This window comes from Aphis gossypii, chromosome 1 (genome assembly GCF_020184175.1).
Source record: "Aphis gossypii isolate Hap1 chromosome 1, ASM2018417v2, whole genome shotgun sequence".
Taxonomy (NCBI): Eukaryota; Metazoa; Arthropoda; class Insecta; order Hemiptera; family Aphididae; genus Aphis; species Aphis gossypii.
The window spans coordinates 52099204-52114450 of NC_065530.1; the positions used below are offsets into that span (position 1 = coordinate 52099204).

Sequence of the window (15247 nt, forward strand, 5' to 3'; positions counted from 1 at the left end):
ATCTCATAATTATTAACAATTACTAATAAATTGCAGTTTATCATCTTCATTCTTTTAATATTGTAATATTATGATGGATGGATTATAAAATTTAAAAAAAAAAACTTAAAAAAAAATTGCAAAAATGATAGGTTCCACCGAGATTTGAACTCGGATCGCTGGATTCAAAGTCCAGAGTGCTAACCATTACACCATGGAACCGCGATGAACGGAAGACGAAAATAACGTTATTTAACGTTGTTTGATGTTATTAAACTCTATTTTTACATTAATTCATTACAAATATTTACAATCTACTTTAAATTTAAAATACTATTTTTACATCTATTTTACGGTAAAACCACTAATATCAGTAGGTACCTTCTTTCTTTTATTGTATACCTATCGGCTATCTATTCTACAATTTCAATTTTTGTTTTCATTTTCTAATTTCCATTGTCTGCAAACTGTTACAATGTACTTATTAATGTAAAAATGTAAAATATTAATTTAAAATGTACAATGTAGGTACATTGTACACAATATAAACGTATAATACTTATGTACACTAGTAAATATAATTAAATCACTATATTATTAACATTGGTGCAATATGGTACCTAAATTTAAGTATTCAACTTTACTATACTAGCTGATGCATTTGGTTGTAAGAAGAGACGTCTAACACTTGTAAGTAGGTAAGTAGTTTTATTATTATATTATGTTTAGGTATTTATAGTTTATACAGTCAGAGTGGTTAATTCCCATTTCGCCGTTTTACCACTTCAACAAATTAATTTTTTCACTGGTTTATTATTATTTTTTTTTAATTGCCATTTAATTTAATTAATCAAAAATGTTTTCAATCAACAAAATGTATAATTACGTTTATCTATTACTAAGTCATAAATAACAGCAATTCAAAATAAAATTACTAGTTAATTAGAGTATGAGTATTACCATCATCGATTAAATTGTAATACGTTGGTCAACATTCAACAGTAAACAATTTATAAGACTTAGGTCGTAGGTACAAGGTACATAATATATTTTAATCTTTATAATACTGAAAGCTTCAACCATACCTAAAAAAATTAATAGACGCCCCTTATTATGTACCTACTTGTACAGGAACGATTATGTAGCTCACATGTTTAGTCGTTCAGTGATAAAACAAATAATAATAATTATGGATAAGTACCTAACATAGTTTTAAAAAAAAAAGTAATAACCGGACTCTGGGTTATTAATAGCAGATTTGTATCATACTAAATTATATTAATATTTTTCTGAGAGTTGGGATGAAGTGAATCGAAATAAATAATAATTAATAAAACTATTAGGTACCTAATATTTTGTTCATTGGTAATAATTAATATATACTAAGTTTATTTACTATTTATAATTTTTTCCATTTTTACGCATTTTTAGCTATATATACATTTTATATTTTATATTTTAAGGTCATATTTTCATATTATAGATCATTGTATAATAGCTTTTGTACAATGTGAGGCATTTTGCTCAAATTTTTAATTTTAAAGAAAATTAAAAAAAAAATAATTTTAATACTATTATTATTAGTGGGCTTTGGAAAAACACTGATTTTACGGAGGTTTGATTAAATATTCCAATTATTTTAGAGGTAGATATTTTACAGCTCATTTGCGTATTTTTAAAAATTGTGTATTGTTTTTAAGATAATATATTTAGTCTTTTAATGGTAATATTGTAATATTTCGTGATTTTTATGACCTAGAAGTTATAAATATTACCTGTTATAAATATATTAGATTTATATGTATAGTTTGATCATTACATTTCGCCTAATAATTCTAGTAGCTAAATAGTAAATACTTAAGTAATTTATTATTAACTATAAGAGAAGTGAGAATAGTTTTTACCTAAGCTGTTCATTTTTTAATTATTTATAGAAATAACGGGATAGCCAATATCAGCTATATTGTGCATTAATTTATTGTAATCATATATTATATTTTATTATACTAGGTATCTATATCGTCTATTAATAATAAACAATATGTCAATTCTATATTACTGTAGTAATTAGTAAAACTATGGTTGGGAAACGTTCCGATTTGGCAGGACATTTCAATTTTTAATATTCTATTGTCCCACATTGCACTTGGATTTTTAGCGGGACGCATATATCATAATTTTTTTTGAAAAATAGAAATTTTTTGAACAAATGAGCTAATCTGAAAAAATTCAATAGTATTAATTATTATTTTTCTGTATTAAAAATACCTAATCTATTTATAATTCATTGATTGTTTTTTCTTTTTTATAAAAAGACAATATATAATAAGATAATAAGTATATTATATAATAATTATAATAATAAGATAATTATAAAATATATTAAGACAATATAATATTGTCCCGAATTCCGCTTTAATAATAAAACGATTAAAACGACGTCAATATTTTTTACAATATTTTAAAAATCAATATTTTAAAAAGTTGTTTCCCACGAGTTAAAAAAAAATCTAAACCCTAAGTAAAACGTAAAACTGTTAAAATATTTTTATGGTATTTAAATTTAATAAGTGTCAAATGATTGCAATAGCGTTGGCTATCGCCTATCTATACTATGAATTGTCTATGATAATTGATAATAGTCGGTCGATGATTTAATTTGCTCAAATATATCGTCATACACTCATACAGTACACGATGTTGCCATGTTGGCATCAGTATACTTACCGTATGCCGCTTCTATAAGTTTATATTACGGTCGAAGATTGTTAAGTTAAATAATTAAATTTAAAAATGTCAGTATACGTCATGATCTAACTATCATACCTACAGCCTTAAGGTTTTGGTGCGCCATGGTTAATACTTATAATAATATTATATTTGTTCACCAGAATACCGGATTAATTATTAACTTATTAGGTATGCATATTATAGTTTTATTTTGTTTACGGCAAACGTATCACGTATACCTATATATGTATATAAAATATTATTATGAGTCCTCAATTTAACTTAGAGCATAATATTCACATACATAAACATGTAACTTTTCCGCATATGAATTATTTTATTATATTACTAGCTGAATTGCCCAGCCTCACCATTTTATATAAATACATTTTTGGTTTTTATTGTAATATGAATATTGGTGTACGTGTGTTGTGTAATGCGTGAGATTATTTTTATCCATGAACTTCTCGACGGACAAAAAGGATAGAATGCTGGTAGGCAGCTAGAAACTAGCGGGCCGTCGTGCCGCCGTATTATTAATTGATCCACTTAAACGCAACATTTTTTAAAATCCTTTCTTATTGCATGGTTAGGTTAAAGTATTAGAGGAATCACTATTCCAAATTTCAAGTTCGTACGTCATGTAGTTTTTGAAATACAGCGATCAGTGGTATTTAGTTTTTATATATAATATACATAATATAGTCATACAGATTATATTTAATATTAATATTATTATTAATCTGTATGATTGTAACTATAATAGAATCTTATAAAATAAATAAAATATTCATAATGTGTTATCAAACTAAATATATTTTGCATAGTTACCTATAAAAAAATTGAAAAAAAAATGAAAAAAATTAGTAGGTTCCACCGAGATTTGAACTCGGATCGCTGGATTCAAAGTCCAGAGTGCTAACCATTACACCATGGAACCGCGATGTTTGCAAGATGAAAACGTAATTATTTGTTTCGTTGAAAAAGGATAAGTGACTAACATTAGAAGTAAAGTAAATAGTAATATAATATTATAATAGGCGTATACCTACCTATTTAAAAGAAATTGAATGTAGTTGATATTTTATTTAACTGTAAGTTACTAGTGTACTACGTTAATAAGTACCACTGCGGGAGTAACTGACATCTGAATGTATATTGACTATTGAGTGAGGAGTATAATCGATGTAGGTGTACAATACACATCATAATGCTGTATATAATATAATACAGAGGTCCCTAAACTTTTTATTGTACGATATTTTGTTAGTTTGTGCATATTTATAAGTTATAACGTTTTCAGCATATTATTATTACTATACCTATTTTTGTTTGGATTATTTATATTCTTTTGTGTCTGCCGTAGTTATGAAGATAATGTTGACCAATTATATTTTAACACATTATATATTATAATTATTACAATACCATTAATTATTTATTTATATAATTAAAAATTAAAATACTTAAAACTAATAATAATTACACGAATACTGGTCTATTTATAATAAATTATATGAATTTACTTGATTAGGTATACTTAATTGTGAAAATAAATTTGTTTGTACGTAGATCGTATTTAATAATATTAATACTATCATTATCTGTGTGAATACCTACTGTAGGATGGTATAGAAAAATGAGTGGCCTAGCTAAAGTTTCATCCGTTGAATTGCGTGAGGTATATAAATTTGTGTAGTTAAAATTGAATAATATAACATTATTTTTGCCTGCGCAGTTGTCGATAAATAGCAGTTACAAACTCACAGCACACAAATGCATATGTGAAAAAATATATAATATTTAATCTTACCATTATTTTGCTTATACGTGATAGTCTATCCGTTGGCGAATTCATATAAGTATATCTTTACCGATTGACTGTGATGACTGATGATGCGTGATGCATCTCGAGTAGTAGAAAAAATAATTTCTAAATTTGTATAACATTTATTTATATCATTACAGCGTTTGTTATAAATCTTTACATAATTAGGTATAGTATTTGTCATAAATCTTTAAATTATTACAGAATACATTAAAAATGTTTGTATTATTACATAGTACTTGTTACAATTTTTTTATATTATATTATATCAGTTAATTTAGAATACTAAATTATTTTCCATAAAAAACAAACTATATTTAAACCCAGTTTAAATAAATTAAACACATCGAAAAATTAGATCTATTAACAAGTGTTGATATTAAGACTTAATGCCACTAAGCATGACTTTATAAATTTTGCAGTTATTTAACATAAAAAACCCGTTATAAAATATAAATAAAAAATAACACAAATATTATGGATTAATAAGAGACCATCTCTATAGATGGTATGTTCCTCAGGTCATAAAAACATTTCCAACATTGGAAATATTGTGTAGCCGTTTCACCAAAATCAAACTTATGTATAGTCGATACTCTACATATACCTTGAGCGGATTCGACATTGTCTTTCTTAAATTTGCAGTGATCCTCACACGTATCGCTTAATTCGTACTCATCTTTTTTACATATTTTTGATTGCGACGATGCTAATCCCACAAGAACTGCTACAACTAATAACAAACACAATTTCATGATTTCAACTGACGAGTTATATTATAATTATCACTGAGATTGGTTATACTAATATTGAGTATTAAGTGAGCTGTATAATATTGAATTATTTAAAACACATAATAAAAATTTCAATTTTTGCGACGTATAACAATGAATTTATAAATAATGCTCCACACAACGTATTTGAGATATTTAGTTTTCTAACTTCTCATCGAGTGGGTCTTACTGTAAACGCTGAAAAGCAACTGAAGTGACATTAAAATTTTTTACAATAATAATTAACTAAATTACAATATCGGAATGAAAGGTCAGTCAGAGAAGGTTATCTATGTAAAATAATAATTGTACAAGAGTAATAGTACACGTATAGTTAGGTAATTATTTTACAAAAATATAATTATTTTGGGCTTAATGGTGATTTATGCAGTAGAAAAATAATTTCTAAATTTGTGTAACATTTATCTATATTTTATATTATTATAGTGTTTATAACAAATTTTAACATCATTACAGTATACTGTATACCTACGGTACAAGTTACAAAATATGTTTGTATCATTCCATAATAGGTATTTGTTACAAATTTTTATTTTATATATCAGTTAATTTAGAGAACTAAATTATTATCCATAAAAAACAATTTTTTAAATATTTTAACCCAATTTAAATCATTTATACTTATTGTAAAAATAGATTTATTAATTTAGGTAGGTATAACATAATAAGCATAATATTGAGGTTTTATGTTACTGTGACTTTATTTATTTTGCTGTTATTTAACATAAAAAAACTGATTTAAAATATAAACAAAAAAATAACACTAATATTATGAGTCAACACACTCAACAAATTGTACAGTTTTCAAAACATTTCCAACAATAGAAATATTTTTTGCCGAATTTATGTGCAGCCCATACTTGACATGTAACTGGAAATTTTTGATTGCCCTCCGGAAATGGAACGCAGTTTTCATCACATTTTTCCTTTGAGTCGTATTCATCTCTTTCACATACTCTCAGTTTTATCGATAATGCTAATCCCATAAGAACTGCTACGACTAATAACAAACACAATTTCATGATTTTAACTGACCAATTTAGATTTTTAATTAACACTGAAATTAGTAATAATAAAATTGAGCATTAACTATTAAGTGAGCTGTATAATATTGAATTAATAAAAAAAAAAAATTTGCAAAGTATAACACTTAATATATAAACAATGCTTCACACAACGTATTGAGGTATTTAATTTTTTTAGCTAGAGTGCAAGTCTTATCTAGTGAGTCTAACTGTAATAGCTAAAGAGCAACTGAAGTAACATCAACATTTTTAACAATAACAATTGTATAATTTATATATAATAATAATTGTACAATAATAATAGTACAAGTATAATTATTTTACTAAAATATATAGGGCTGACAATTTTCGTGGAAGTAATGCGCAAGCGGTCCCCACGGCGTCATCGATTTAACCAGCAAAAAAAAAAAGGACTGACTATTTTAAGATAAATATAATTACAGCAGTAATTATAAATAGTATATATAGAGAGACCATCTTACCAGTATTATGATATATTATATTGTAGGAATCAATTCATTAGGATTTTCAATAGAACACTCACTATAATATGTCTATATATAGATTACATATAGTATTATGGTCTTCGTATCATGACAAAAATATAATAATAATAATGTCAATAATAATTATGATTAATATTTAATTATGTTGTTGACTTAAATTATAGATAATTTATAATAAATATTCTAATATGTATAATAATATCATATTAAATATCACACATTCATAACCATTATGTACAACGTTGCCAAATTTGATTAGTTAAGTATTATAACTTAAAATTAAATGTTGACATTTTAACCAAAATTGTATGAATATGAAATTGGAATTATTTATTATTTATCTTTATCATCGATATTCTATTAATATGTTCTTCTTCCATGGTACATCGAGTTTAAACTTTAAATTCATTGTTTTTAATATATTAGTATGAAGTATTTAATAATAATTAACAACATTCTAAATTCTAATTGAAATTTGCATTTTTTAAATCGGTAAATCTTAATTATGTGTCGTTATTCTATTTTTAACACATTTTGCTTAAGTGTTGTATTAATTACTTACTGTGTTTACTTGTCCAGTGTTGAGATTATCTGTAGGTAATTAATACTTATTTCATCTTAACTAGATAATTATTGTTTATAAGTTATTAACTAATGTGTATCTTAGATGAAAAATAGTGTTTAAAATGACAACTTTTTTATTTAATCTATGCCCTATGGATTAGTTTAATCTAAAATACAAAAAATTAAATACCCACAGACAATTTTAAATGTTTATGAAATAATTGAAAATTAAGAAACTTTGTTTTGAGAAAAACATTTTATTAAAAAATTACTTTTATTTTTTTTCTATTAAAAATTTATATTAATAATCTTTACACACTGCAGAGCACAATACGCAATTTTAATTGCATGTTTAAATTGATGGGAATAATAATTAAAACACAAATTTAAGTTTTCAAAAAAAACATTTGGTATAGTACTCAAAATTATTTATGACTCGACTTCTAGTATCTTTTCTACACTTGCCTACCAACAGAGCTTAGCGCTCGGAGCAAAATTAAAAATATTAGCCCCCTAATAATCTAAAAAAATTTTTTAGCACCTCTTTAAACAGTTTAAACCATGCGCCCGGGCCCCGGGGTGCATGCTCCCTAGGCTCTCCCACGGCACGGCTCTGCTACCCAAGGTGATTTTACACAACAAGTCGAGTGATATTTTCGATTTTTTTGTCCTAGCGCAGCGCAGCGAGCGAGTAGCAACGTGGACATCACTTATGATTAGTGATTTTCAACCGAAAAAATGGAACCTTTTCCATTTAATGTAAAAAAAATGCGTTCTTTCAAATCAATAAGATAATAATATACAGTTTTAAGAGCAATCGATAGAATATTTATGGAGCGATGGTAAAATAACGGAAAAACCAAAAAAAGTAATGGTATAATAAACGGAAAAAAACCATGTAATCATTTAGCAAAAAACATTGGTAGGAAAAAATGTATTGTACTAAAAACAATTAATATATCTTTCCAAAATCATCTCTTGTGTAGAAAGTCTAATAGTATACAAAAATCATAGGTCCCACCGAGATTTGAACTCGGATCGCTGGATTCAAAGTCCAGAGTGCTAACCGTTACACCATGGGACCGCTATGAACGCTAACTGTTAACATGATTATTTGTTTCAAAATGAAAAGGTAGGTTAACTATAGTACTATTGTATTTGCATAGACCGTGTACGTTTACTAATCTGTTTAAAATAGATAAAATCTGATAAATATTTATTTAAAGATGGGTCATAACTTTCTAATACAGTACCGCAGTGCAGGTTACACATTCAAAGACTTGAATATGTAAATACTGGTCGCGTGTGTACAAAAATGTATTAAACAAAATGTATTTTGTTAAAATTTGTATATTGCATAATGATTATGTTTTCAACATATTATTAATCATATTCTTAATTAAATAATGTATGGTATTTATTGTCTGATTGACCACCAGAGTTTGATTTTTATGTAGACGTTGTGTAATTTCCAATAATAGTTTAACGTTTATAAGGTATATTTTTCAGATTCTGAGAATCTAAGTAGATTAATATTTATATCTTATTATTTTTATAAACACTTTTTAACATAAACTTTAAAAAATTGTTAATTAATTAAAGTGTTACTATTGATTGTTGGGATTTTCCTGTGTTTTGAAGTAGTCTACTAAATTAAAAAATAAGGTTTTACGTTTACATAGGTACCCATATTTTTGAAAAAATATTTATTTACATAAAGATTCCAATAAAACATGGACAAATATCATGATTATTTCAATAAACCATTTACAAATATCTTTAGCTCTTATTATAAAATATATTAAAACATACCATTTTATTGTGAACATTCACAGATTGAAGATTTCCTATCACAATCTTTTTTCTAATAATATAACCTATATAACAATTAACAAATATAAATTTCCTATTTTAATAAAAAAAAAAACGTATGATATATGGCGGTGTATAAAATATAAATATTAAAATTTTGTGTATATGATTGATAATTACCTACATTTATTGATAATTTTGATATATCTATTAAATCTAGGTATATATTAATATACAATTCTATATTATTTTATTTTCCAATAAAACATTAGTTATATTTACTTAGTAATTACTATGCACATTGTACACATCTAAAGTCTAAGCTCCAAAAAGTCTAGACTCCAGACGCTAGAGCCAAGACGTGTCATACACTCATAGATATCCTACATAGAAAATTGCCTATACTGAACTCCTTAAAAATGGTCGTTATTCCCGCTCCTTTTATTAGGTAAGAATGTAACATTCAATAGTACGTACATTGGTACTACTTAAACAGTAATGTATAATGTTTTAAATTTAACCTACCTATTTATTTTGTAACAAATAATTACGTTTTTCATTATCAGTCATCGCGGTCCCATGGTGTAACGGTTAGCACTCTGGACTTTGAATCCAGCGATCCGAGTTCAAATCTCGGTGGGACCTATCATTTTTTGTATATTTTAAAACTTTATTCTTAATGGTGTGATCTTAATGAAATAAAACTGGTGTAACATAGTTAATTTTAGATTTTATGTTTGAAAGACTGTAGTTAGTCATATCAGCGCACTCTGTTGAACTTTTCCCCATTAGTTGAAGTATCATGTGAACAATATTTAGGATTAAGTAATCTATTTTTTAAATATTTTATTTCCATAATACTTAAGTTTGTGGCACAGCCCTGCACATTTTTAAAATATAAATATATATAGGTACACCATATATAATATATACCAATGACTAGTGATAATTAAATAAAAAATAAAACATAATAATATTATTTTTTAAATATATTATATAACATACAAGTATTGTAGTTATAAGTTATAACAAATATTATTAATATTATATTTATTACTTGTGCAGGGTGGGGCAGTGAATCGGGTGATTTTAAAATAACTATAAAAACCAAATAAGTATATTTTTAACAAATATATTTATATAACCTGAAAGTATATAAAAAAGCATTAAAGAAGTGTTAATTTGTTATTTAATTTTTATAAATGATATCTGTAAGATGTTTCACGTTCGTTATTGAAAAAATACTGCTCTATGATTTCTGAAGAAGATAAAGAGCACCAAACCGTTAATTTAGAGCAGCGATTCTCAACCTTTTTTCATTTACGTACCCCTTGACCTCTCTCACCACTTTTTTACGTACCCAAAATATCAATTTAGAATATAAATAAACGAAAAATAATTCTTTCGCGTACCCCAAGGGGTAGCTTACCCCAGGTTGAGAACCGCTGCTTTAGAGGAACGTTGTTTTGCTGTCAATGCTTCATGATGACTAAACGCCTATTTATGGTGAACATAATTTTATAGTTGTAGTACGCATAATGCATATATCAATTACTGGGCTTTCCGTATTTATTTTAAAATCACCAGATTCACTCCCCACCCTGTATAACTTATAGGTACCTATAGAAAAAAAAATACTTGTTTTAATAATATTTTACAGATCTAGATAAAGTTTAATATGCAAACCGAAATACCGAATTATGGATAAATAAAAACCAAAACAGGTCTTATAATATTGTCAAATTGACTAAATCGAAAGTCGGCAAACGTTTTGGAATCTTGGATCACATTCAAAAATTAAAATTTTAGTTTTATTTTTAAATGTTTAATTAATATTTAAAAATTGTATGATGAAGCTGACCTGATACGGCCGTTCATTAAGTGTTGGTTTCAGGCTGGTCTAAATCAATCTTGAATGTAAATATATATTATACATTATACTTGAATAATGTATAGTAACAATGTGGGTGTAAGATATTGTGTAATTCAACGTCGTTAAATGTACATCTGTGACCTTATAATTTATCGATAATGCGTATTTAAATATTTAAGCTATTTGAAGAGCAAAAAATCTTAGTTATTAATTTGACCAAAATCATACTGTAATACACATTTTGTACCTTTTGTTGTTATGTATGTTTTTATGTATTTAAAAAAAAAATGTATATTATGTAAATTTTTTAATTTTCTAAGATATAGTATTAATATGTTGTAATTATTGTTATGGATGTCTAAAATAATTAAAATTTAAACCAAAATAAACAGTAAATATAAAAAAATGATTGAAAAAATTGCAAAAAATCAGAAGGTTCCACCGAGATTTGAACTCGGATCGCTGGATTCAAAGTCCAGAGTGCTAACCATTACACCATGGAACCGGGATGAAGGGTTATGGAAACCAGTACACTTAAGCAGATTATACTACATGGAATATTACATCATTTACTGTAAGTAAATATTGCAACAAAATTATATTAATAGCAGTTAACATTAATAAATTACATTTATTACCGATTTTGAAATATTAATTTATTGCAACCAACTGAACTTAACCAACAAAGAAATAAATAATCATTCTTTTATTCTGATTCCGATTTTGAATTTTAACATCAGTATATCTAATCACTCTCCAGTATTTGTTTACTTCTGGTGTTAAAGTAATAAATAATAATCCTGTATTTTGGGTAAATATGGTAAGTTAAAACACAAAAATAACTTAAAAGTTTATACGTGTAATTTACCAATTCTTTATACTATGTTGATGTCGAATAACAAATGTATTTTGTATTTTTATGTATCAATTGTAGGTATTTTTTTTTTTTTTTTAATATTATTAAGTTATTTTACAATATGTCAATAAAAAACTACCTTTTTATATCGGTTTAAAGTAATGAATAAAATACTAAAACTCTAATAACTTAGGTAACCTACGCCTGGATGTAGGAAGGTAAATGATTATTAAGCCTAATGAAATTAAATTTGTCAAGGATTAGGTAAGTAGGTTACCTACCTAATACCTATACTTACTTAGTCTTATAGTTTTTTTATTTTTTAAGTAATATATCTACATTATAATTATTATATTACTAAAAATATTAGAGAAAAACCACAGGTTATTATTTACACAATAATGTGTACCTACATTTTTTTGATTAATTAATTTAAATTATTTTTGAGTAGGTATTGAATTAAAAGAAAAACTTGAAATTTCTTGACAGTATGGACTTATTTGATTATTTCTTCAGTGCCAACCCGAATTATTCAGAATAAAAAATTAATCTAAGTACTTTTATTGCTCCAAAAGAAGATGAGTGCAGAGTAATCACAGCCATTACAAATAAAAAAATTATACACATAATTATGAAGTAAATGCAATAATACATTTATCATTCCGCTAAAAATAATCTAACTTAGGTCAACTAAGTATAACGAATCAAACATTTTTAAATACATATTGTTATATTATATTAAATTTGTCACTTCCCAATCGCATTAAAAGCAATCCCTCAATATTAAAAGTACCTACCTACCAGTTATTTATGGTTATAGAAAAAATGTTCATGGGTCGGGGGTATTTATTTATCCTACCCTTTTCACCCCTGAAATCACTTATACTAAAGTTCCACCATTCGTGGAGAAAGAGTGGTCAGATCTATCAAGGATCCGTTTCAACAAATAATAATATTCAAAAAAACAGTTGCGGACACGTGTATTGAGGCACCGGGCCACGATCGGTTTGCATAGATTTGCGAGCCTATATCACTGCAGTCGTATTTCGCGCATTCTCGTTGCGTAACATTTTTTTTTGCGATTCTGACAACAAATATGCGCCGACCGTCGTCGGATCGTCGCAGTTCCGTTATATCAGAATATTGACGAGGTGTTCATCGAGCAATTTGATACAATAATATCTACAATCTACGTCTTATATAGTTTGTAATGTACACGTTTATAATAATATATATTACAGTGTTTTATACGCTTTATACTTAAATAGTTAATTTTTTTAGAACGGAAAATCTATGTATATTATGTACCCACTTCGAAAACAACAACTACCAATAATTTATTTTCACAATGAAAAAAATTCACATTTACAAAACTTGGGGTTTCGAATACGTCAGGTTTATGTACATCTAAGGAGTTTTATATATTATACATGTACATAATATATACGAGTATAATGCGATACTAAAATACCATATATATATATATATGTATGCTGTGCATTATATTATACTCTCTCGTTCGTAAGTTTGTGTGTACTGTGTACACATAATGAAAAGTGCAGTTACGATCCGTAGATCCCTTTAGTAGAGGTGTATATAATATATAAATATATACGCCTCGACTTTATATTATCAACTTATTTCGATTTAATGTGTCGTTAAGAGTTTAATTACAAGATGGCGCGTTCTAGAATTAAGGGAGCGGTCACGTTTTATGAGTCCGCAGTGACAACTACGGTCCAATGTAATAAAAACCCCTTTTTTTCCTTCGAAAATATCCCCCTCGTAAGAGTCCGACGGCTTTGTGATAACATCTCGTGAATTATGTATGATTACTTCTCCTCTTCTCCAAAAAATCGGACGTATTTACAAACCCTCTTGGTTAGAGGGTCGAATACATATTATATTGTGTATTTGTGTACATAAAACGACGTTAAAGTTTACGACTGGACTCGAAATTCCGACCTGTCACTAGAGTAGTTTAAGATTGATGAAATGGGATAGATATTTATATATGTATATGTATAATAGATGCCTAATAAACTTACTATAATATCGAACAAAATATACTTCTATTACTATATACAACTATGAAGAGTTACATTTTTCACCACGATTTCGATCTGTAAATAAATATTATAAAATATAATTAATAATAAAATTACTAATTGCAATCGCTTATACTATGGATAATTCGGATACGACTTAGTGTAGATTTTCGCTTAATTCGGATTAAACTATGCATTCGTAGCGATGATATTTAATTATGTCTAATAATTTTCTCCATGCACTCTTTGAAAACTATATTATTATACAATTACATTTATAGTATACACACTACACACATTGTGTGAAATTAATAATAACAAGTAGTAATTTATTTTTATTTTTAAATCAATTCGTTTATCAAAAATATCGTTTTTACATTAAAAATATTCAATAAAATACTTACTTATAGGTTTATTGATTATTTTATTTAAATAAATATTATATAATCTTCTTTTCAACGATCAATATTCATACTAAAATGTCTACTAGGTATGATTTATTTCGTTAATAAATCAAACTTTTTATTTTATTTATGACCGAAAAAGCTTATTATAAAAGAAACTAGAAAGTTTATTATTTTTAACAGTTCCACCAGTGAATGATAACATCATATATATATCATATGAACATATATGTTTATTCTTTATATTTTTTCCTTACATAATATATATAGCACAGAATAGATTAAATGTATATAGCAACGATTTTGATAAAAACTTGTTACATACCTATAATAATTAACTTTGCCGGTCTGTGATACAGAAACAACCGACAAGACAAATGAAAGGATATTAAAAAAGTTTTTACGTGTTATTAATGTCATTAAATTGTTATTGCAATATGTTATAAAAAGGGTAGATGATGACTTTTGACCAAAAGATTTGAATGTTATATAATTAAAATACACAACATCAATAATGAGCTTGCTTGGCGTAAGGTGTATTAAAATGGAAAGCATTTCAATCAAGTAAATGTATGAATCCAAATCTCAAAATCTTTGGGGGTAAAGCTAAACATTTTTCTCCAAGAACAAGAATACTAAATTGAATGGGATATGAACTACCTTTTGACAGACATGATTAGATATAGTAGATCGTTGTGGCAAAGAAGTACGATATGTTATTGATTATTACAAAGCAGATAATTCACCAAATAAATATCAAGTGACTATTTTGGATTAAGGCCAGCTTTAGATTCATTTGAAGCATTATGGGATCGACAAAAAGTAATT

The 15247-nt window shown here is 26.3% G+C and overlaps 1 long non-coding RNA gene and 5 other non-coding genes across 6 annotated transcripts; 1 reads left to right on the top strand and 5 right to left on the bottom strand.

Moving 5' to 3' along the window:
- Positions 1–129: 129 nt before the first annotated feature.
- On the bottom strand, positions 130–201 carry Trnaq-uug (transfer RNA glutamine (anticodon UUG)). Its single transcript has one exon. It is a non-coding gene; the product is annotated as a tRNA-Gln (tRNA).
- Positions 202–3577: 3376 nt separating this feature from the next.
- Trnaq-uug (transfer RNA glutamine (anticodon UUG)) lies at positions 3578–3649 on the bottom strand. Its single transcript has one exon. It is a non-coding gene; the product is annotated as a tRNA-Gln (tRNA).
- A 1351-nt stretch (positions 3650–5000) lies between these two features.
- LOC126549073 (uncharacterized) lies at positions 5001–6724 on the bottom strand. The gene is made up of 2 exons (XR_007603216.1): positions 6192–6724; positions 5001–5270 (listed from the first exon to the last, which is right to left on the bottom strand). It is a non-coding gene; the product is annotated as an uncharacterized LOC126549073 (long non-coding RNA).
- Positions 6725–8438: 1714 nt separating this feature from the next.
- Positions 8439–8510, bottom strand: Trnaq-uug (transfer RNA glutamine (anticodon UUG)). The gene has a single exon. It is a non-coding gene; the product is annotated as a tRNA-Gln (tRNA).
- Positions 8511–9811: 1301 nt separating this feature from the next.
- Trnaq-uug (transfer RNA glutamine (anticodon UUG)) lies at positions 9812–9883 on the top strand. The gene has a single exon. It is a non-coding gene; the product is annotated as a tRNA-Gln (tRNA).
- Positions 9884–11544: 1661 nt separating this feature from the next.
- Positions 11545–11616, bottom strand: Trnaq-uug (transfer RNA glutamine (anticodon UUG)). Its single transcript has one exon. It is a non-coding gene; the product is annotated as a tRNA-Gln (tRNA).
- Positions 11617–15247: the final 3631 nt, after the last annotated feature.